This window comes from Motacilla alba, chromosome 1A (genome assembly GCF_015832195.1).
Source record: "Motacilla alba alba isolate MOTALB_02 chromosome 1A, Motacilla_alba_V1.0_pri, whole genome shotgun sequence".
Taxonomy (NCBI): Eukaryota; Metazoa; Chordata; class Aves; order Passeriformes; family Motacillidae; genus Motacilla; species Motacilla alba.
Genome location: NC_052031.1, coordinates 3,572,815 through 3,593,783, shown reverse-complemented (window position 1 = coordinate 3,593,783; position 20,969 = coordinate 3,572,815). Strand labels below are relative to the sequence as shown.

Sequence of the window (20,969 nt, the reverse complement as noted above, 5' to 3'; positions counted from 1 at the left end):
GATTTTCAGGAGATACGCGGTTAATTTACAAAAATACTTGGCAAAAAAAATCTATCTTTGAATATCTAATTCATATAACGTTCCCCTTTATTTGTTTAATTCAAGTAAAATATTTTCCTCCACCCTTTCCTTTTCATAGGCTTTTCACACCCACATAACAACCAAGTGACTCTTCCCTGACCCGGCCTCCCACGCCTTTGGGTACAACTGCTCCCCGCTCTTGAGCTCTTCTCCCAAGATCCAAAGGAAGCACTTAAGGAAAGGAAAGGAAACCCAGTACAATGCTGAACCTTCCTTTCTCTTTTTCTTTTTTTTTCATTAAACCACTGGGTTTATTTGCTGTTCCGCAGGGTTGTGTGGTGCACGGAGAGCCTCCTCCGCAGCTGTTTTGGAAAAAATGGGGAAAAAATATCCCTGAGTGCTCTCTGTAAGTGGCAACACAAGTGGGTTTGGGATGGCAAGGTGTCCTGGTGTCACCATCCAGGGAAATAACAGCAGCAGTGGATCCCTCCCTTCGTGGAGAACCTGCAATTCCTACAGCTGTTGTTTGGAGAAGACGCGTCACAGAGCAAGACCGAGTCAATAATCACTACTCTGCTTTTCTCATTTTCTAATCATCTCGGCATTCCAAACGACGCTCTGGAAATCCAAGAGCTACAGTATCCCGTATCAGCATCCTCTCCAAATGGAAAACACAGTCCTAATGCTGGTAAAGCACCAAAGGAAAGTTAAATATCACTGCCCTCGTTTCATCGCCAACTAAAAATAAACTACTTGCCCAAGAAGCTCCCCCCTCCTCCCAAATACAGCGACACAGTCCACAGCAGATTCAGGGAGCACAACTTCCAGACCCAGCTCTGTCAGCCAATGTGATTCCTTCCAGCCAATAGTATGTTAATGATTTGGGGTTTTTTTGAGAAACCACTAATTGATATCTTTTTTTCCCTTGGCATTTTACAGAGCCACTTAAAAATAACATAGTTTCTATTTTAGGCATATTTTAGGGAAAGTATCATTAGATTTAATTCCAGGGATGAACATCTGATTTTCATGTGAAATTCTAGAAGACCAGAGCCTTGTTCATTCAGTGTAACAGGGAAATTACAGCTTAGCTATGACTCTGGGATGATGTGATCCCAAAGCTGGAGCTCTGGCCCATCCCCTTTGCTCAGCACCAATATCAGCAGAGGTCTGTAGGTGAAAGGTGGGAGGGAAAAGCAGTTTCAAATTGTTTCTGTCACCCTGATCAAGGAAGTTTCCCCCTCATTCACAGACTCCTAACCTGTGGCAGGGCTGCCAGTGCTTTCTGCAAAAGCTCCAGTGGAAAAAAAAAAGCAAGCACCTCTTTAAAGAGCTGCTGAAGGGCTTTCTCTCAGTCTCATTTAGCAAGATACCATCTCATTACTGAAAATAAGCACATAAACTTACCAAAGCAATATCAGGAGAAGCATCAGAAATAAAGTTCAGGCGTTACTCAGCCATCAGCACCTCAGCTCCTCCCTGGCACCAAGTAAATCCCACAGCAGCAGGTACCAGAACTGCCTCTGCTCTGCTGCTCACACCCGAATGCTCACAGCCGGGCTCTGAATCTGCCACCAACAAAAGAAACCACAGGAAGACTGCTTCCCTAATGCTTCAGAACTGAGTCAGTGGGTCAACAATTCCTTCGGTTTAGGAGCCAGACCAATTCCCTTAAACACCCCTTCTTTTCTTTTTTTCTTTTTTTTCTGATGGAGAAGCCAACTGTCTCCTGCCAGTGGCAGCCCATCTGCTTCCAGAACAGAACCAAACCACTCCAAACCACCACCTCGTTTTGGCACAGGCATCCGTCCTGACGCAACTCCATTTTGTCTCCCACGTCTGGGAAAAGCCATGAGAAAATACTTACAATTGAAAAGGCAGCCGGGCAAACTGCTCCGTGTGCACCTTGCGCAGGCTGTGCCGGCTCGCAGCCCACGCTCCCATCTCCTGTGCCTGGGATGGAGTGGCACAAAGGACAGCACTTCGTGTGACCCCACACCTGTCTGTCCCCTGGCGTGCCTGGTTCCGTGCAGGCACAGAATAGCCCGGGTGTGCATTTCAGGAGCAGCGCCTGAACAAAGAGAAAGCTCCGGAGCTGCTATCCCTCTTCCCCATCCATGACTCAAAACCGTCTGGTTGAAAATTGGTTTCGTAATAACCCTTTAGTACCACCTACTCACATCACAGAGCGATTCTTGCAGCAAATGCACAGGAAATCACCAATGAGTGCCAATGGAGCTACTATTCCAAGAACCAGCTCTTTCGGTTATTCCTTCATCACTTGGAAACCGAGATGCTTTTACTTTCCCTATTGCACGGGGTGTAGGTTTTTTTTAAGATGAGCCTTTAACTACGATCCTGTAAAATATTTTGTTGATAAATCACCAGCTGAAAACTTGCCCACTGTACTTAAAAAAAAAAAAAAAAGCGAGAGAGAAAGAATTTCACAATAGTCATTCCAGAAAATACAGTAACTCCTTTCTGGAAATAACTCACTGGACAAATCAAGCGGGGAGAATTAATTTTTGGAGACAGTCTGCATCCTGCAGAGCACACAAAGGCGGTGCCGTCAGCCACGTGCCTTTGTGACCACCAACAGCAGACCCCTGACTCACCCAACCACGAGATGAGTCGCTATGAATGAGTTTCCTCTTCTTCCACACTCCCCAGGGGTGCTCTGTGCCATATCCCGAGCCTAATCCCGACTTTGATGGAAATTCCAAAACTCATCTGGGAAGGCTGTGGCCACCAGCTAACGACGTGGCCATCTGCTCCCTCCTGCTTTGAGTCACCTGTCAGCAATACAAAAGGAAATTACTCAGCAGCGAGCACGTGGAAGCCTCTGCTACAGCCTGTGGCGTACCCCTTACGGGAATGCAACATTCTGGAGCACTGGGATCACCCTGAAAGGAAAGTGTTACGTCCTGTAGGGCTCCCATTCAAAAAAAAAAAAAGTGAAATTTGGTTTAAAATAAGGATAAAAATGAATGCCAGGAGCACAGGGAGAGCGCGTTTCAGCTGGGTTCCCAGTGCCAGCATCACGGAGGCTGCCATGGAAGGGGGGACAAAAATAAAAGAAGACATTTCACAAACACGAGACCTTCACTGTGCGTGACAAGAAAAATAATTAAAACAACTGAGAGAACTAATCGGTGGCTGCTTAGGAAGTTAACTCTTCGAAGGAAGTGATTAAGAGAACAAAAGCAAAGTGTTATGTTTATCAAACAAGTGAACTTAAACCAAGGAGAGGGCTTACTCCTGTGAGTAAAGGTGGAGTATCATCACAGCCCTCCCTGCAGGCATCAGCTCACACTGGGCTGGGATCTTAGTGCATATTAATTAATTATTATTTCAAAGAAATAAGTCTTATTAGAAATACGAAGCACAGCTTTGCCAAAACACCAAATACTAGCAGAAAGGCAGGCACAATGTCCCATGCCTCTTTACAAAATCCCCTTGATCTAATGCCTATTCAGGACAAAATTCACTAGTATTTTCCTGAGAAGACCTGGTTAACCACTTACAACATTCACAAATTCAGTCCCAGCAACAGACATTTTTTTGTTTCATCACACATTACACAGCACACAAATTCAGCCCTGTGAAACAAGGCACCCAACTTCTCCCCAAAAAAGCAACCGACAAATACGAGACAGTTACTACAAATGCTGCTTTGAATCTCCAGGAATTCCACAAAGATTTTCACAAAAATTAATTAATACTAAAGATCTAATTGTCTAACCTGCTTCTGCATGCAGCAAGAGCCAGACCTGGTGCCTCTACAAGGGGGGGAGGGAAGCGTTTCTTGTTCCTGTTTCGTACTTGACTTTTTTCCTGCGCAGGAGATGATCTAATTATCCAACGTGTCAGTATATTGCTTCACCCTTCCTCGTGTGTCTCTTTACATTAACATATTTTAACAATTCAGCTCATTAGGAAGGAGGCGAGGAACAAAATGGCAAATTATCCTTAAAAATCAATCACAAAGGCAGAAGTCTTCCCATGTTTTGTCCTGTACCTCTCCAAAACTCTACCGGAGCACACAGCCAACAATGCTGAATGCAAATGGCTCACAAATCTCCCCAGATCTCACATCCTCACGCTGCTCAGATGGAAGCATACCTGTTGAAGACAGGAGCCTGATGGGTGAGCTGTGCAGGGGAGTAATTTTGGGTCCTGCCCAATTACAAGGGAAAGAAACTCCCAAATGCCAGCCCCTTATTGTTCCCAACCGTGGTGATGCTCAGCTGCAGGCACTGTGGCTTCGAGGGGGCTGGTGGATCTCATGTATAATAATTGAGGATGGGTGATGAAAGCGAGCCATCAAACCACATAAGGCTGCTACTCATCGCCTTGAAATGGATCTGAAAAAACCCTGAAATCCAAATATAACATGGACAGCACCTACATTTGCATATGGAGGATGCCAGCCTAAGTTTCTGAGCCTTTTTATCAAATACCTTTTTTTACAGCCATTCAACACCCAGCCCTGCCAGCAGACACGGATTCGAGAGATGATCTTGTGTTTTAAACCTTCCCCCAAATTCCTACAGCAGGTTTAGCCTGAGCAGAGTCCCCATGGCACACAGTAAAACCATGGGATCTCGGGAAACGTTTCTTCAGCAAGTTTTGTGTATAATAGCAGTGCCTATATATAAATGTGTTTACGGCTATTCCCAAAGAAGAGCCTGTTCTGAAGCAGCTCCTTTATTGTGATCAAACACGCTGGATTCATTCCCAGTTTTAAGCCTTATATAAGGCCTTCAAGGAAACAGAAACTTATTTTGTACAAAATCATGCCAGTATAGTAGTAGGTGCAACGGAATTATTCTGTTACACATTAAGTTTTACTAATAAAAGACCTGCACTGCCGTCATAAAGTCAAATGCTGCTTTCCACTAGTACAAACAAATATTTCCTGCCAGGTACGTCCACTCTGACTAATAAATAACACAGCTTTCTGAACCGTGGGCTGCAGCATAAACTGTCAGATTAAAACTGTCCCTGTGCCCTGGTAGGAGAGAGCACAGCCCAGTGTGCTTGCCGGGATGGCTCACTCCAAAAACCATCAAGGATGCAGCACAGGTCAGGCCATCTCACAGGTTTGGTTCCCACATCCCCATGCAGGCTTCTGGCACTGCTCCAGCAGAATCCACACTTCCCAGGATCACCAGGGAGTCAATTCCCTCCAAATTCAAATTGTCATCAGGACCAAAAAGCTGGGTATGTGACTACGTCTTAAAACTCAAGCTCTTGCACTCAAAATAAGAACCACTAAATTGGTAATAAGCTTTAAAATGAAAAATACCACCGAAACCCAACAAACCAACAAAAAAACCCCACTTGACAGAAATGACAGGCTGTGATTAAAATCTTACGGTGGTCTCCACGCTGTGTTGCTGCAGAGAATCTGTTGGGGCAGAACACATCTATGCCTGACGTGGGCTGGGAGGACAGTGCAGCTCCTCGAGTGGCAGCACAGACACAGCCAGGGAGACAGAAACAGCCACCCCGGTGCCATTTAGGTGTCTACATCCAAATAAATGAATAAATCAGTCTCCACTGGATTAGCACATGCACTTTGCAGAGCACTGCATTGACAGCACCAAGGCTTTTTCCCCACGGCCACGTCCCATTTTGCGTTACCACGCAGAGGCAGCTCAAGGACTAAACCAGATCAAAACTAAACCTCCCCTTGCTTAAGATTAAATTATTACAGGACTGACCTTGCAGGTACCTTGGCCCAGCTTTTCAGAGGGGTTCACGACCCAGCACTGATGTTCAGCACAAGCACAACACTAATGTTCTCTTTGGGAAAGAGATCCTACTCACCCTTCTGTATCCTCCCATTGCAAAGTCTCTTTCCTGGGAAGGGGGGGACTTATATTCTGTTTTCTCCTCCTATGACCACAGCCTGGCACTGGCATTGTGCTGTAATTTTGATACTACAAATTTATGAGCAGAACAGTGACCTCTCACCTCTCCGTCTGAAACACGCCACTGCTCCCGAATCACAGAAAAGATTCAAAATGGGATGACTGACCCTTACCCTACAGAGAAAAGGGCTTCTCAGGGCATTTGGAAGTCTATGTTTTCATTTTTTTTCTTAATTCCTTTTTTGTGTTTTATGCAAGCTGTTTAAGCAGGCCCCAAGTCAGGACACCATTTAATACTGCCATACCTTTTTCTTCCTACTTCACTGGCTAATTTGGAGATTCTTAACTCTTCTTATTCATTCTACAGGTGTCTGCTGCATTATTTTAGATCTGCAGTTCCAGGGTTGGCAGTTTCTTAGATTGCATTTCATGGGCCTGCACACAAGCCATGTTCACAAATACATTCTGGAGCTGTAGAAGCTGACAGGAATGGCTGAATTCTGACCCTGGCATGGAAAGGATGACGTGAGGGGCAGGCAAGGCAGGATGGAATTGCTCTCCTGACTTACTCTGGTAGCTACAACAGATGGATCACATAATCCAGTGCAAACAGCGAGCAAGTTTCTTGGTAATGAGAGAAAAGGACACAATGACCTCTAGGTAAAAATCCTGGGAACAGCAAGCACACATAAACATCAACCTGAGGAACTTTCATTCTGTGCCAGAGCCTGAACTGAAGATAACAGCAAAGACAAACACCCAAGACAGATTTAATTCAGGCTGTAATTTACTGCACGAACATGCCAGAATTGTGGTACAAACCTCATGCCTTTTAACACTCCTCATTGTAAGCCTATTCTTATCTTGGTGATGAATGTAGGATTTTAGAAAGTTTTTTGTTTGGTTTTTTTCCAAGCCTCTTGCAATTTTGGTGCTCTCTTGTTTAGTGGGGAGGAAGCTGGAAGTACTTCAGGTTATGAGCTGGGGTGGAATATGTCCTAGTACTGATCCACAAACACAGGGCATCTCACAACAGGGTGCTGATAATAAATTGTTGCACAGATACAGACAAGCACATAACTGTTACCTCCCTCTCCCCTCCTCCCCAGTAAAGGGTTTTTTAATTTAAGATTTATTTTGTTTGAAAAGTTGATTCAGCTCCTCCAATAGGTAGCAACAGCAGCATAAAGTGTTTTTTCTGGGTACGAAGGTACAGATCTCTTAGCATATGCTTTAAATAACAGACTGAAAAACTCCCTGTTCCTTCTTCTGATTAAGAAATCCTCGAACAGCTCAGTTCCCCAGCACTCAGAAACCCCGACAGGGTAGCAGGGGCCATAAACACTCATTTTCTGCCCCAAACATGGGAACACTTCAGAAATAATGAGCACTTGGAGGAGGGTGGATTTTTGGGGGGATTTCCTTTATTTTGAGTGCTCCAAGCTCATACCACTAGATGGCACGTTTGAAACTCTTGGCATCTCAGTGAAATCACAAGTCTCTGCTCGGCATCACACCGTGCTTATCCCCTCCTGGGATGGAAAAGTACAGGTAAAATGATATCTCAGGAGCCAAAGAACCAGGACAGGCAGACAATGGCATGGAAAAATGTGCCTGCTTGGGAAGGCAGCGTCTGCCAGCCAGCTGAGGGAGGGACTGCTATGGAGAGCTGAGCTCCAGCACTTGCAGCTCTCATCCCAGGGTGGTCTTAGTAAATCTCTTCATGTCTTGGGAGAGTATCTGAATGCCAGAGGGAGCTGAGACAAGAGGAAAATGGCAAAGGAGGGTGAGAGTTGAGCTTTTGGGTACACAACGCCACGTTCCACCCTGAGCTGAGCAATGCTCTGCTCTCTGCACGTCCCTGAGAGCCCAAGAGACCAAAAACCATCCACAGCCTCTCCAACAGATCACTGGCACGAACTGATGGCAGGGAGACAATCAGGGCACCACCAAACAACAGGGGAAAAAGTAGCCAACCCACAGCATCCCATGCAAGATGTGACTTTTCCAGAAATGTCAGGCACTTCCCACCCCACCGACCTCCACGACAGATAAGCAAACACACAGCAGCCCATGACACTGAGTCACAGCCTCATGAGCAAGTCACCTCTTGTGCAGGACACGTTTTGGAGTGTGCCTAGATGTGCCCTGGTATACTGGCCTTGGCAGGGATGCCAGAGCCTGGCAGCACCACTTCCTTAAGGCTTCTGGCTCGCTCTTGCTGCCAGTTCCTTAATTTAACTCAACCCACTTAGAAAGTGCATTAGCACAAGCATGTACCAACATTCCAACCAAGCAAGTAACATTCCCTCAAAGAAGAACAAGTCGGTTCAGCGCCACCGTAACGATCGCGGGCGCTCGGAGCTGGTACTTGTCATGGCATTGCACCCCACATTCCCTCCGTGGGCAACTTCAATAGACAGGGATTAACAATTTACTACGAGCACTTCAACATCTGACTCAGTCTTTGGGATGGGCACTCGTGTCAATGGGAAAAAAAAAAAAAAAAAAAAGAAAAAAAAGAAAGGCAAAAACCTTGTCCATTTGAGCTGGAGAAGGAGAGAGATGTTGATAGACCCCAAAAGGGCAATGGCAGAAGAGTGCTTCTTGTCTGGGTGGAAGAAAAAATACCATCTTCCTTCTTCCAAACAAGAACGTTTCGGCCCCAGAACAGCAGCCAAAAAAAAAACCAAACCAAAACAAACTCTTCTTTATGCTGGATTTAGTGCTGAAGTGCCCAAAGTGCCCTCACCATCATCACTCTCACTGAAGGACCAAAATACACTCTCGAGGCAGCACAAGAAAGCTTTGCCATAGCACCATCCATCCCACACTCTTTGGGAATTCTGCTCTTCCTTGTTCCATCAGTTTGGCACTATTTGTGCATTTACATGCTCCTGTATACACAGTATGACCTGCTGGGCAAATACTCCTCAAAGCACACCAGAGAACATCTCTCTGTCAATGTCTGCAGGCTCTGCCAGCAAGTCTGTAAGACATCAACACATGGCTGTAGCATCCTGCTGAAATGTTCCAGCAAGGCCTCTAATTTCAATGGACAAACAACTCAAGAGGATTCAATTTCAAACACAATGATGCAATAATCTCATCTGAATCCTTCCAGTTCCCTTTGGATGCAGCTCCATCACTCTAATCATCCCTCTCTCTAGTGGTAGATGATGCTGAACCTCTCACAAGTAGGAATTATACCATGGTGCCTTGACTGCTCCTAAATGAAAACCACAAATACTCCAATAGACAGGCAAATTCCTCCTCAGTGTAACTACAAACCCCACTGTAAAATTTTGTTGGGTTAAAAAAATGGTAGATCATCTATAAATGAAAATCCTTGGAATTCTGGTTCAGATTTTCCTCCTAATGAGCCAGTCAATGCACTGCATCCCAACTGAAAGCAAGGAAAATACTTCATGAGTGGGATCATTCTCACTTCTATTTAAATACCTGCAGCACAGATGTTGATATCTGGGTTAGTCACAGGGAACTCCTTTAAAGTCAGTGCAAAGAAACTGTCACTTGCATGACATGATTCATCTGACTTATTCCAGGCAGTTATTTGGGATGTTTTCCTTCTCAGAAGGGAAGCCAGGAACGTCACAGCCCTGTCAGATGACTTACAGTGATACCAAATTCTCAAATGCTGCTTTAAGCTACTGTAAAAAAAAAAAAAAAAGAAAAAAGGAAATTTTAGATAATGATTTGTGGCATAAAGTTTTATATACTTATTTAAAGGAAAACCCTAAGTAAGAATGTTGCCACTTAAGAGTTTTTGTTCCAAGAATTTTCATCCTAAAATTTGCAAACTAAACTTTGCAACGCTGGCCCAGAAGACAGAGATGGACAAAGAACTTTAGGAAATGTGCAAGCAACCGATCCATTTCCCTCTTAAAAGAATTAATTTGAAAGCAAACACAGTAACCTAAAGAGCAGACAGTAGATTTCATCACGCAATACCCTTTTACGTTAATAGAAGGATTTTTATGAGGAAGGAGGAATAAATTTGTGGTTAAGGGCAAGATGTTCAAAGTGCACTGCTAGCTCTAGACTGTATTTTTCACTACTGTCTCCACCTCAATGTCACACACATTATGTTTATTGCCTCAGATCTACATTTTTGGAGAGGACACAATCAGGGAAGGAAGCATTGGGAGGAAGATGAGGCCCTTTTTCTCTAGCACATCAAGAGCTGAGCCCCCCCTTGTATGGAAAAGCTGAGTGCAAAGAGGATAGATCTCATGGACAGTCACAAGGACGTGGCTATTAATGAGCAGAGCTGAAACTCATGACATTTCTCTGGCCTCTGCAGCACGGCTGCATTTGATGTATCTTATCTGGAAACTCCCTGGCTACTCAGCCTTGTTCTCAGCATAAGGAGAATGAGCACCACCATTTCCTTAACCTCGCTGACCTTGCTTCTCCTCCTCCTCAGCAGACAACCACAAGTACATAAACAGCTTTCTGAAGAACTGGAGAGACCACAGGGAGCACCTTCTGTGGAAGTTGACTGCGTGTCCCTGCGCGTCACTGGCCTGGCCATGCCCTGTGCGGTCTGTCCGAGCTCCCCATGCCAGGACTGGCCTCTGGGGCACCACACTCACTAACACAGCAGACAGTCTTGTCATTTTTGAGCTCACTCCTGCTGCTGCAGAATCAGAAATGAAAAAGTAATTCAGACAATCACACAATGGCTTGGGTTGGAAGGGACCGTAAAGCTCATTCCAACCCCCTGCCATGAGCAGAGACACCTTCCACTATCCCAGGTTGCTCCAAGCCCTGTCCAGCTTTACTTGAACACTTCCAGGGATGGGAAGTGTGGCTTCCAGCTTCTCTGGGCAACCTGTGCCAGGGCCTCACCAGCCTCACAGTAAAGAATTTCTTCATAATAGCTAATCTAACCCTGCCCTCTGTCAGTTTAAAGCCATTACCCCTTTCAATACATGCCCTTGTCAAAAGTCCCTCTCCAGCTTTTCAGTTCTCTTTTTCTTTATCTCCCATCTACAAAAACAGCCCCACTCCACTCTCATGAAAAGCTCATAAATGAATTTCTGTATTCTGGTAGATTAGCAGCTTCTTCTGAAAAACCTGCCTGGCTGCCAGGGAAAGTCAACATCCTTGGTCAAAGAGCATCCAACAATTAATAAGCTTCATTTAGCTGCCACCAAATGATGTCACCAAGAGCAAAGTACAACAACAGAAGTGACAGCCAGGCGGGACACGAGCTTTTCCCAAGTATTGTTTGGGCAACATCCGAACAAACCCCTCATTGTTGGCGCTCCCGTGGAAGCGGATGGCACACACAGAGCTACCTACGTGTCTCCCAACACATACTGGGAGATGCTCGGGCAATTTATCACTGGGAGAGAACATCACCTCCAACAGACTGCAAGCTGAATCATGTAAATTTGGGTAAAGAGAATCCCATTAAAGAAGCAAAATTAACACTAAGTGTATCAGATGAAAGACTTCGCTTCTAAAGCCAGCGCCTGAGTGCAAATTCAAGCTACTTCGAAGATATTCAGGTCATTCAGACAATTATTTTAAAATGGCAGAGAAAGACAGCCTGATGATCCATGTATGGAAACAGGAGCCAGAAGCTCTGAATCATTCATAACAACACTTAGCAGCTCTATCATCTGCAGATCTCAAAGCCACTCCACAAAATGGATATGAATCGCTGGCACCCAGCTGTGGCTCCTCTGCAGTGGGTTGGCATCACAGGGCTGCACTGGGAGGCCTGGAGAGCACCAGGGTGCTTTCCAAACAGCAGGCAGTAATTACAGCTTCTGTCCTTGTTTATCCACCTACCTACCTGCAATTCTCATTTAGCCTTCCCATGGCTGACATTCCTATGGCTGTATCCAATCTCCCTCCACAGGAACCCGTTCATTTAACTCTGTGACTTCTCTGGCAAATCTCACTTTTCAGAATTAAAAATAAAATAAGATTGTGTTTTATCCTACCCCAAACAGCCACATGGATTCAGTGGATTCCTCAGCACCTGTTGTACCTGAAAGAGATCTTTCATGCTATCCTTGTATTGATGAACAGAGCTGAGCCAAACCCACCTTTCCCATCCCTACACCCCTCTGTTTTTCCTCAGACTGTTCAGACTGAAACCTTTAGATTTACTTTGCAAAAATCAGGAGGCTAATGCACAGAGAAAGTGAGTGGTGTGCTGAAATAACAGGATGACTCTCCAAGATAAAAGCAGGCTCCACATCACCTGAGTCCTGGCCTCCCACCTGATCCAGTCAGGGCTGCTACACCCAGTTTGAACATTTACCTGCAGGTTGCATAAGATTCCTATAAACTGCCTGTGCCCCAACACCCCTCTGTTAATGCCAACAGCTGTCTCCCAGGGCAGAAACACAGGTCTGAAGGGGTATTTGCCTTTTAACTGAAGAACATTTTGTTAGCGCTGCACTGCTATTATCCATCACTGTTTCTGTGGCTGTATCTGTTACAGGTTAGAAACAGGTTCCTGCTTCCACACTGCCTTTACCCACCCATTCCTGCCGTGTCTGTGTGCCAAATAACAGGGATATCAGCTTCTGCAAGCTCCTGCTCACGGAAGAGCTGAAATACAGCATGCTGGAACCTTAAGCAGATGTCAAGCACGCTGTCCTGCAGATAAAACTTCATGACAGAACACACTTCCCAGAACAAGAGATGCAACTAAATGGAAAAAAAAAATTAGGAAGAAAAAAACTGCTACTAAAACCCTGTCAATTTCTGCTGGGTATGAAAAAGTCAGACGACCAAAGTCTCTTCTGCACTGTTCATCTCAGTTTTCCTACACATCAGAGGCCCAACTTAAACCAACACCTAAGAATATTACTTAATAAAGCCTTTACTCTGCACCCCATTTTTAGTGACTACCACTAAAATTAATGTAGGATTAAAATCTTACACTCTCTCAGATGCTCCCTTTTAACTCTATCTGCCCTGACAACTAAGTCATAATTCAGTTTTCAATATTCTCTTTCTTTCCCCTCCCATGATGGGTTGATGGAAAGGGAAGTAAAATTCCTCTGCAGGTAGAGCTTGAATTAGGAGAGACAAAGATTTTCTCCCAGTTTTCTCCTATAACTGGGAAATGACAGGTTGCACAGGAAAACATGGACTAAATGCACTGGGATAAATGAGATTTTCATCCTGTAAAGCCACTTTGGGGAATAGGGCCCTCATTTTTCTATAAAGATTTTTCTCTCACCTTCTGGGAGTTCTCTGTAACATAGAAGTTGCCTTGTAAATGTGTTTGATATACTTCTCCCAGCACTGCAAACATCATATAATGGAACTACAGGAACTTCAAAGGAAGTGGCTGCTTAGGGCAAAGCTGAAAACATTTATTGTCACCCAGACACACTTTTATCAACTTGCTCAGGCAGAGTCATTTGTGATACACCTTCCCCTGACATGCCTTCAAAGAGAAGCGAAGCTGCTTCCCCTCAACACTAAGCTCCAGAAAAAAACATTTCCCGGTCAAGCCCAGCTGGTGCCAAGATATTCCTTGGACGAGCCGTAGTGCCAAGCAGCGCTGAGACCTGCAGCTCACTGATTTTAAGGACTGATTTTAACAAGCAAAACTTCCTGCTTTTCAAAGGGGCTTATCTGAATGCCTCTTCTTCCAAATGTGCTGGATATTTCTAAGATTTGTCATGTAATTTCTTCCCTCAGTACCTGCACCCACGTCCCTCCACTGGCCTCCGCCGGTACCCAGGAATTAACTCTCTCCTTTGCTCCATCAGTTACACAGAAAAAGCCTTCCACTTCTTTCTAGGTCCAACACTTGTGTCACATTATTTTCACTTCAAATATCATTTAAATTCAGCAGTAATGGTCCCCAGCTTAACTGGACTTAGACTCTGAAGTCAGTCCAGTATGCCTAATTATGAAGTCAGGAAATGCCATTTTTCAGAAGTCATATGATATTTTCATAATTATTTTTATTGTCGTTCTTTCAGTTCATAGAGGGATTTCAGAAGTAACTGCTACCAAAAATTAAGGCCTCAGTGCACAAGATCCTAATTTTATATGGATTACTTACATGCATAAAACACTTTGCTAGATAAGGACCTATCAGGAGATCTCCAATTCTTCCAGCAATTCCAGTGCAGTGCCGTTGAATCCAGTAGGGAACACAGCTCTGCTGAAACAGGGGATCTCACATGTCCTCCTGCCATTCACACTCTCCCAACTTTGCATCATCATTAAAATAAGTTCATTACTTCTGTGTCCGATCTTCCCTTTATCCTCTTTGCCTCCATCTTCCAAAAACACCTGCTTTTTGGAAATTAATTATTTTCTTTCCACAGCATTGACCAGTGGCCTTTATTCAGCCAGGTGTTTTTTCACTACAATAATTAAATAATCACAACCACTTCTAAAATTTCATTTGCAGCAACATTACCAGGTAAATGCCAGAGAAAGCTTATCCTGCTCTGAGTAGGAGGTTGGACTGGAGACCTCATGAAGTCCCTTCCAACTTAAATTATTCTGTGATCCCATGATGTGAGTATCATGTTATAAAAATCCATGCAGGCTTGTTCATGTTTTTTGAGTCTCATGGAGAAAAAAAACAAAACAAAACAAAACCCTTGCCTGCTGCCAAAAGGTAGGGAACTGGGTGGCAGGAAAAAAAAAAAAAAAAAAAAAAGGCCTACCAACTTTCACTTCTTCTGGTAATGCTTCAAACTTGTCTATACTTCTCCGAAATTATTTCCATCTTGGGATCCGAAAATTCCCTCCACCAAACTTGTTCCATTTCATAACACCATTCATGCTCACATATCTATAAGCAAATTCACTCTGGCACGGTCGGTGATACCTTATTTATTTCCCTGTGAGTTCCTCTTTGGAAAGAACAAGGATATGGAGCAACCAGATGGGTACGACTGAAGAAAGGTCACCAAAAGAGACAGTATGTTCTTATTCACCATCCAGATTTGAGGGCTTGAGGGAAAATCTGACCATGTACTTCCACCCAACCACGCTGCTCTCAGTACATCGTTCTATTCCCCAGAGTCTGAGAGCAGACTTTAGGTCAGCCCTAATTCTGTTTTCACCCCACTTCAGCCCAGCCTCTCCTTGAGCCTCCCCCAGCCCACGCACGTACATGTAACGTGTTAAAGGTCACTGCACTGCACGCGTGAACCAATCTGCTTTATGCCTTCTAAAACCTTGAGAACTTAATCCTTTGAGAACCGGTCCCCTTTCACGTCTTCCTCCACAAGAAGCGACACGGATCTGGAGCTCTTGGGTTAAGTTTTTGCAGCCAAGCCCAGGGATTTCACTCCCAGGACGGCGAGCACGCGTTGGCCATCGCATCCCGAGCTCTCCACCAGTGCTTTGCTATGCGCTGGCTGCTCTCCATGGCAAGTAAAGGTTAAGGCTACAGAAGGTCTCTCCCAGGTTTCAACATGCAAGCATTCAAGAACGAAGATTTAGGACTTGGTGTGCAAGTGAAAGGGAAAGGATCATAAGCAGAATGTTGAGGACAAAGGTACTGCAAGAAGGATGAAATTTCACTCTGGAAAGACTGACAATAAAATGCATTTTGTGTAATTAATCTCTTTCCTTTGCAGAGTCAGTGTAATCCAGATTATTCTGCAGTTCTAATGGGAGATTTGAGAAGTATTCCAAACAAGAAACTTCCAACTGGGCTCAGGTAGGACCTTCAGATTTAAAAATCATCAGTAGTTTGTCAGCCAAACCATGAAAGTCAAATGCATACGTAACTACAAGATTATACAAATTCCCCATACTAAAACTCCCCTGAATGCTCTTTTCATTGTAAAAAAGGATTAGCAGCATATAAACAATTTATGTAAGGAGACTTGAACAATTTTATTGTGATATGCTATTTAGCATTTGCAGAGGCTCCAATTATAAAACTTTTACTTAATTTTCCACAAGTCACCCAGTGAAATAGCATGTTTTGATTTATTTACCAGCAAGAACACTTGGTAGGAGACTGTTTTCCTAGATGTGGTCATGCAGCCAGCCCTATCATCGCATTGCTTCTGGATGCAAGTTCTGTACAAAAAAAAAGGAAATTCTGCTCACTAAAAATTAACCAATTGTTCAATCTTACCCAGCTTTGAGGAAGCTCATACGGGGATTGCAGTGATACTGAAGATTTGTGTCTCCAAACAACGTGGCCATGTTTGGATCACAAGGGATACTGAATAAACAGCTTAATGCTATCTCTAAAGAAAAGCCGAACTTCTGGACCATGAAGCAGGAGAAAGGAACTCTGATACAATACAGCACAGTCAACTCTCAAATATGTCTGATAACAGGAAGCTGGAGTAACCTAGTTAATGAAAAACCATCAATAACAATACTATTCTTTGCAAAGCCAGCTCCTGGCATCTTTGGGTGGTTTTATTGCCTTGGCCATGGTATTTCCGAGAGGCACGGATCCAGCCTGGATCCCAGAGCAACGTGGCCCTTGTTCCTCTAACGCAGCACCTGAGCCTTGAGGGCTTGTACACAGCAGTTCCTGTCTTTGCACCAGAGTCCAGAGTCAACAGGCTGCTCTGCTGTATGGCCACCACAGTGTCACCACTGATGGTGCTGTTTGGCCACCGCAGTGTCACCACCCCAAGCTCCGCACACGGACGTCAACAACCTGACCACACACACCAGCTCCAACAGCACTGGCACCCTGGGGTTGTTCTTGCAGTGCACCAGCTTTGGATCTTCTTTAGGGAGACAACCAAGAAGCCACTTTCATCCTCAGGAGAGCGATGCTCTCCCAAGAGTGCAGGTCCCAGCACAAAGAGGTCCACCAAGACAAAATACATAACCACACGTGCCCCACGCAAACTGCAGCCCCAAAACAATCAAAGGACTTGTGCCCCTTCCCCTGAAGGCACAACACAGGGGAAATTTACACCTATTTCCATTTTTAACATGGCCTACAACTTGCATAACACTAGCAGCAAATCCCAGGCTGCTGACAAAGGTGGACTATAGAACAACACAGTGATACTCTGGAGGGTGGAAAGTCAGTAAACAAAACAAAAATAAAATGCAGATGGTATTTAGCTAAAGCAAACTGTATGGTTCACTGCATAGCTAGCAGGCCAAGAAGGAAGGGAAATTCCTTCTCAGGGTTTAAGTGAACAATGAGTTTCCCTGAAAACTCCAGGAGGCCGTGCCCAGCTCCTCCACTAGCACCACTGCTAGGAAAAGCAAATGCTGGAAAGGTTGTTTCAGTTCATTACTGACCTCAGCCGAAGTCTGAGGACCAGTGAACTCCAGTGTGGATCAATGTGACCTCTTGCTTCAGAGTATTGTTGTTGTTACAGTGTGTAACAGCACAGAGTGTTGCTTTTGAAAGAAAATACAGCTGTGGATGTGGTATCACACTCAAATCCACGTTCCAGCAGTCATAGGTCTGACCAAATCCTGTTCCACGCACTGCTGCTCAGTCCCATGCTTAGGATACAGACAAATTCTCCCCCATTTTAAGTCAAAGCATGAGAACAACATAATGGGTGACTGTAGGTGAGCAGCAACCCAGATATTCCACATAAAAAGCAGCAAGAGCTGCAAGCATCCTCATCAGAATCGTGCATAAAATCCACATCTTAGGATATGTCTGTCACTCTGTTAGCAAGCTTTGGACAATTGGGCATGGAAATACAAAGGAATGGGCCTCTAAAAACCTTCATTAAAATATGCTCAAAAATCCATCAAGATCCTCTTTAAATCTTCTCAAAGCAGTGAGATGGCACCAATGCATCTAATGGCTATTTTCAAAAGAACAGTGGCTCCTCTGCTGCATTGTTTCTATCGCATGAAAATGTTAGAAATGGTTGAAATGTGAAAAATAGGAAAGTGTCCCCAATTCAGACCAAACCGCAAACCACTTTGTAAGATCGTGGAATTCTACAAGTGAAGAGACAACTGAACAAACATGCACACCAATAAAACTGCACAAGAAGAAACATGCCAGCTTCTATTCATTTCCATTTGCTCCTTTCTGCAGATTAGGAAAAAAAGGGCTATAGCAGTAAAGTGTTGCTGGAGCTGGACGTAAATTTTGAAAGTTTTCGTTAGAGAATGCAAAATCATTTTCAACATGGCTTCAGTTCAAGGCAGGGATGTGAATGGAAAAAATTACAAAAGCATTTCAGAACCTCAAAATAAGGAAGACTGGAATAAACATGAAGTCATCTATGGATAATGCTCTTCAAATATGAATTCCTACGCTCCTGTTTTTTGGTAACACTTTGATGTGTGCTGTGGTTAAGCAGAGGGTTGAAAGAAAGGACAAAAATTAGGCAGGTTCTTCAGCTGCAATGTATGTGCAAACTCATTGCAAAGTTTTGGTTCTAAAAGATGGTTAAAACCACTGGCACTGATTGTAAGTTTCCATCTCTTGTTTTCATAGGGGCGTAGAATCAGTGAAGGATTTCTGAACCTGGAAACAACTTCATGCATGACCCTCATTTTACTGACAAGAGGGATACCAAGTCACCCCAGGCATGACCCAGCAAGTCAGGGAGTGGAAAACTCTGCTCCTCTCATGTCCATTTTTCAGCAAAAATGAGAACAACCTTTCCTCCCTTAAAAATTTTGAAATGGGTGGCAAAACTAAGACTATTTTAGAAACAATTCACTGATCTACCACTTTAAATCCCAGCTTAGACAGAGAAAGAAGAGACAGCATCACCTTGCTTACCTACTGCATTTCTACTTAGTCAGCTTCTTACACCCAGTAAATGTACGTTAGCACATTCACAGCTTTTGAGCAAAGAGGATGAAATCCAAATTTCAAAGAGCCGAGTTATTTTTTAAGTCTGGAGAAATGCACATTAAAAAGAATTTTGAAAAAACCACACGCTTGTAATCATTGAATACAACTGCCATGCCAGCAAATCTATTTGTGAGAATTTTGTCATCTTGGGTTGGTCAGTGAAGGTGTCAGGTTGGGCAGGTACTTCAAGATCACCTAGTTCCACTCCCCAACCGTGTATTAGTGCACAATTTTAATTTAAATAAAATCTTATTTAGCTGATGGTAATGACTACCCTTCATGTAAACTCTTCTTGCTCTTCAACAAACCTAATTTTAGGCTCTAATCAGCTTGCAACTCAACAGAAGCAATCAGAGTACTGGCATGAGCTGCTATAGGAATAGAGTTTAACCATTAATTGTAACTCATCGTGTCTTGTTTGTCAAACCTTTATGGTCACTTGGAAGAATTCCTGACTGTAACAATTCTTGGTTCTTACAGGTTATGTTGAGACAACAACAGTAATGAATTAATTCCGTTTCCTTCACATAAGGAAATAAAAGCAGAATCATTAAGGTTGGGAAAGCCCTCTAAGATCACTGAGTCAACCATTAACCCATCACTGCCAGGTCCACCACTGCACCATGTCCCTAAGCACCATTTCTACCAAGAGGCAGTATTAATCCCAATTTTCCAGATAGGAAACTGCAACATGGAAGAATGCAATCACATGCCCAAGATCACAGGCAGAGAACTCTAACTTTAACCTTTAACTTTAGGGTTCTGATGTACATTTTCCCTGCTCAATAAATACAGCTGACTGCTTACGAGTCCTTGCACTGACACAGAGTTCACCGAGCACTTCAGAAAATCTACATTTTCAGCAACAAACTGACCTACACTGCAGCCATGAAAATTAATGCAAACATCAGAAGCCACACTTAGACATATCATTAAGCACTTGGCAATATTCTTTTAGAACCAGAGCACGTAACCAGAGGGTCCTTCTTTCTTTAAACTTGTCATCTTGTCATTTCCCATACAGGCACCACTTCCCCTTGCGCACGCAGACGCACATTCACAGACTCACCACGTTTGTTGGTGCTACACAAGCCAGAAGAACCAAGACCTTCCAGGATCAACGCTCCGGGAAATGTTTCACGTGAAGAACACAGAAATACACCCAGTAAGATTTCTGGAGTAGCTCCAGAAGGGGCTATCTAAGGTAGCGCTACCAAAATCTAAAGGATTTCCGTTTGTCCTTCCTTCCTTCCCTCACGCAAAAACCTTAAAAAGGCGTTAAGGAGCACGAAATTACCCGGTGATATTTAAGAGGCTTTTTTGCTTCAGCCGCCAGCCAAACCAAACTTTTCTTTGGTTGTTAACATACCTCTGGTCTCATAACTCTAACACCCTGCACTGGCAGCCAGGGACCAGGAACACTTCCCGTGCCTTGGGAGAGCGATCCTCTCGCAACTCCAACGCTGCCAGTCCCGCGTTTTCAGTCCAAAGAGAATTAACAGGAAAGTATCAGGAAGTTCTACACTTCTGAAGAGACTTTCTAAAAATATCCCACCCCGCCAGAGCAAACAGCAACAAGAACTTGCTCATCAGTTTACAGTAATGTACTTTCCCTAACACGAAAGTGCTGGCAACACCAACAGCACAGAGAGATGTTCATCGTGGTAGACGTGGATGATTAAAACAAAAACCCATTATAGACTGAATTTTCACTGCTGATGTCTGCTGGAAGCTGCTTTGCAACCTCCAGTGAAGACAGCTGGGATTTCCACCTGTAAAACATGGTTCTGAATCTAACCTCCCCCCATTCTTTACTCAAAAAAACCATAAAAGTTACTGGAAAAGGAGGCAGCTTTAAGCACATATTTGAAGTAGTTAAAATAACAGATAATCATAAAGATATAAATAGCTTTTCTGGCAAAATTAAAGCACTATTAGAAGGAAAGAGACACACGAAGAATTACCTCTGCTCTTGCTGACAGACACGTAGTCAGAACAAGACAGGCTGCACGCTTGGAGCCGTTAATAAAAAGAGGAGCAAGCGAATGAGCAGCTTTCGGGTGAATCCAAATAGTTTTTGTTTCTGTGCTGCAGTTTCACCACTCCCACAGGGTCATTTCTACACTCGCTTCATAGCGAAAGCAAAGCACAGGTCAGAGTAAGAAAGGGAGGAGACCAAAAAACTCCGCTTTATCAGTCAAAGTTTGTCATTCTTGCTGTCTTCTTTTCAAAGGAGGGGAAAACAGGGCTGGTGTGACCAAAGGGGATTTAGAGGGGGTGCT

At 44.0% G+C, this 20,969-nt stretch overlaps 1 long non-coding RNA gene across 13 annotated transcripts in view; it reads right to left on the bottom strand.

The window, feature by feature from the left end:
* The window catches only part of LOC119708566, a 119,252-nt gene that overhangs the window by 28,721 nt on the left and 69,562 nt on the right, over positions 1–20,969 (bottom strand). For 3 of the 13 annotated variants that reach the window (XR_005259108.1, XR_005259116.1, XR_005259117.1), the window contains exon 5: positions 9,360–9,568. The exons of 5 other annotated variants lie outside the window; for them this stretch is intronic. This is a non-coding gene — a long non-coding RNA (uncharacterized LOC119708566). Of the gene's footprint in view, positions 1–987; positions 9,569–20,969 lie in introns of those variants that run through there. 5 more of the 13 variants (XR_005259109.1, XR_005259111.1, XR_005259113.1 and 2 more) reach the window with 4 other exon arrangements.